The sequence below is a fragment of the Aegilops tauschii genome, chromosome 5 (genome assembly GCF_002575655.3).
Source record: "Aegilops tauschii subsp. strangulata cultivar AL8/78 chromosome 5, Aet v6.0, whole genome shotgun sequence".
NCBI classification, from domain to species: Eukaryota; Viridiplantae; Streptophyta; class Magnoliopsida; order Poales; family Poaceae; genus Aegilops; species Aegilops tauschii.
In genome coordinates, this window is record NC_053039.3 from 535,099,527 (window position 1) to 535,103,106 (window position 3,580).

General features: G+C 43.3%; 1 long non-coding RNA gene across 1 annotated transcript; it reads right to left on the reverse strand.

The window, feature by feature from the left end:
- Positions 1–2,408: 2,408 nt before the first annotated feature.
- Positions 2,409–3,149, reverse strand: LOC109760008 (uncharacterized). The gene is made up of 2 exons (XR_012183772.1): positions 2,981–3,149; positions 2,409–2,862 (listed from the first exon to the last, which is right to left on the reverse strand). It is a non-coding gene; the product is annotated as an uncharacterized lncRNA (long non-coding RNA).
- Positions 3,150–3,580: the final 431 nt, after the last annotated feature.

Below are 3,580 nucleotides of genomic sequence, written 5' to 3' on the forward strand. Positions count from 1 at the left end.
TTCAGTAATTCCAGTATGGTACCCAGCTTTTTTTGTCATCTTTGCAATTTGGGTACAACAATTTCTTGTGATCCTCTAATGCGTTGCAACTTCAACTTCTCCTTTTCACTTGCGTAGTTTCTCTTTACATCAGCAATGGCCCGACCAAGATCATCAGCGGACTCATCTGATGCCTCTTCTTCAGCTTCTTCCCCCATTGTAGTACCATCGTATTCAGGGAACCCATGGCCAGGATAGCTGTCATCATCCTCTTCTTCTTCATTCTTTTCCATTAGAACCCCTCTTTCTCCGTGCTTGGTCCAACAGTTATAGCCGGACATGAAACCGGACGTAAACAGGTGGACGTGAATGGTTCTTGAGTTAGAGTAATTGTTATCATTCTTACAGACAACACATAAAATCATCCGGCTACTTGTTTGCCTCAGCCGCAAGCAGAAAAGTATGCACGCCATCAATGAACCGGGGAGACCGTCGGTCATCGTACATCCATTGCCGGCTCATCTTCGTTACACAACACCGAAAAGACCAAATTAATACAAGTTCATACACACTTATTCTCATAAAACAACATACAAACTCTCTAGCTAAAGCATTTAAACGCAACAACAAATGCGATCAAGATCACAACTGAGGTAACAATTGATCCAACAGCATAGTGATACCAAGCCTCTTTATTAACGACATATTTTCTAATCTTTCTAATATTCAAGCGCATTGCATCCATCTTGATCTTGGATCATCGACGACATCGGCAACATACAACTCCAGTTTCATCTTCTCTTCTTCAATTCTTTTCAATTTTTCTTTCAAATACTCGTTTTTTCAACTAAATTTAACTTCTCGACTAGAGGGTCGGTTGCAATTTCCGGTTCACATACCACCTACATAAAAATATCTATGTCAACTTGATAGGCATAATTGCCATAAACACGAAATGCAACAAATAGTTATAAAAGAGAATATATATACCACATCGGAATCATAAACCGGACGAGGGCCGACGGGGACGGATATCAAAACCATGCCACTATGCATAACAAACAACCATACATGTAAGAAAATTATACAAGTAACTATCTAAATCATACAAACATGATTTTTTTTATAAAAGGATAAGAACAAGAGGCTCACCAAGATGGTGCCGGCGACGGAATGGTGCGGGTGATCGATGGTGGTTAGGACGGGGATGGGAAGACACTAAGTAAACCCACCTACATATGCAAACTAAGAAGTTAATTTGAGCTCAAATTGCATTGCACGAGCTAATCCAGCAATGAGAGAAGAAAAGACAAAGTTGCTAACTTTGTGAACACTTGGATGGATGAGGTGCATTCAAATCTTGGCAAAAATGGAGGATGAGCTCGAGCAAGGGGAAGAACAAAGGAGAGAAAGGGGAAAACAGAGTGAATGGGCTCGGGCTGTGGACGAAGGGTTTATATAGTGACATCTTTAGTCCCGGTTGGTTATACAAACCGGGACTAAAGGTATACCTCTAGTCCCGGTTCGTGATACGAACCGGGACTAAATGGGTCGTGGGGCCTCAGCCTGATGCCAGCCTGCCAGCACCCCTTTAGTCCCGGTTTATATCACAAACCGAGACTATAGGTAACAAACGAACCGAAACTAATGATGCCCGTGCCCCCGGCCGGTCCTAGCCGTTGGAACCGGAACTAATGGTCACATTAGTTTCGGGCCGTAATCAAACTGGGACTAAAGGAGAGGACGAAAGGTCTGTTTTCTACTAGTGAATAGAGTTGCTCCTAGTCTAGTTAATATAGGGAGATATGGAGGTAGCACCGCTTGTTGGTTGCACCGAGTTCCAGACAGTGCAAACTTTTGTATTAGGAGTAATACTATTTCAGAGGAATAAATACCCACTATTTTTCGCAAAGAAAAAAAGCTAAACACAGGGGCAACGTTATTTTCTTTTAACCGAGCAACGCTATCGGTGGCTTGCTTGCCAGTGCCAGGGTCTTTCACTAGTGGCGGCCGCCTGCAGTTCGAAACTATATTATCGATGGCAGGTTACTGATACATGTTTTGCACCTGTCACTGGTAGCCTGTTTTACAGTAGTAGATCTGATCTTCCTTTTCAAAGATGATATTATTTTTAAATTAATAATATAATTTGAAAAATATATACAGTTGTGTGTATCTTTTGATTTAAAGCTGGAGTTTATCTTATTTTGCTAAGTCTCAGTCGACTGAGACTTGATTACGTCTCAGTTAATGCTATATTCGTTGATCTTACATGAAGAACCGTGCAAAATTTTCTTTTTAGCTTTCCTTTTTTCTTCTTATATACTATGTCACTTGACTGAGAATTGATTCAATCCCAGTCGACTGTGACCTAGCCACACCCTTTACCTTACTATTCCAACTTGCACCGCGTGTGACAACCGTACATATGCTTGAGCATCGAGAAGGATCCGTTCCCCGGTGAACTGGACAGTACAAATGTATCGTACAAACAAACTGACTGTTTATTTGATTGAGCAGAGACGCATATATAAACTGATACACGTGTTTATTTACGGAGCAACATCAACTATCTCTCAAGTGTTGCTGGGCGTGGGCCACGTGCATGTACACCACACCGGCCGGTTCTGCTCATCTCGTCGGAGCTTTCTTATTTATTTTCTGCTCATCTCGTTGGAGCGAGCGATCAGTTCTTTTTGCACGGCGGCGGGCAGGGATTCTCTGGGAGGGCGGCGCGTCCATCCCCACACCGGAACGTCTTCACGGGCCTCGTCTGCACCACGTGGCAGTTCACGCAGCCGTCGCGGCACTTGGGGCCCACGTCGTCACAGAATTGGGCCCCTGACCAGGAGTTGCAGTTGTCGCAGCACTTCGGGAAATTGTCTGCACACACGCTTGAAATCAGATGAATCTATCACCGCCATCGGTTAATTATCACATGTATGTAGGCTAAGATCTTAACGCCATCACAAAGATGCAGTCAGATGTACAACGTACGTACCGTCCGCGGCCAGTGAGTGTGAGAGGATCCCCATGACCATGACGGCCTGGAGGACTAGGATCGCCACCAGCGTGCTGCTCTTCATCGTTGGTTGGTCCTAAACTGTGGAGCAAAGCTCTTCCCAGTCCTGTCTGCTCGTGGAGTGATGATTTTGTTGTGGTTGTGTCTGGCCAAAGCTACAAGCAGTCTCTATATATAGAATCGATGTATCATGCCAATTTTCTGCGTCATATATCAGTTGTTATCCTCGTGGATATGTGTTTGGGATAAACCCGTTTGACTCCTGGCTTAGCTTGGCCTTTCCCTGGCTTGGACCTGTTAGGCATACATCTCCAATTCTCCATCTTCCACGTCCAGTGCACGCCCTATTTATTTTCTCATAATTATTAGTATTTCATATATTATAACTTTTTGTTTAATTTACTTTGCAAATATACCATGATGACATCGCTGAGAATATTAATCTCACACTGAGGGCTAAACATGTGAGCGCGTACTAAGTATAGAACACAAATATCTATGATAACAAGTATGGCTAACACATGAACGGATAAGAGAGGGATGGATAGATCATACCCTAAAGTTGAAAAGGACAAAGCT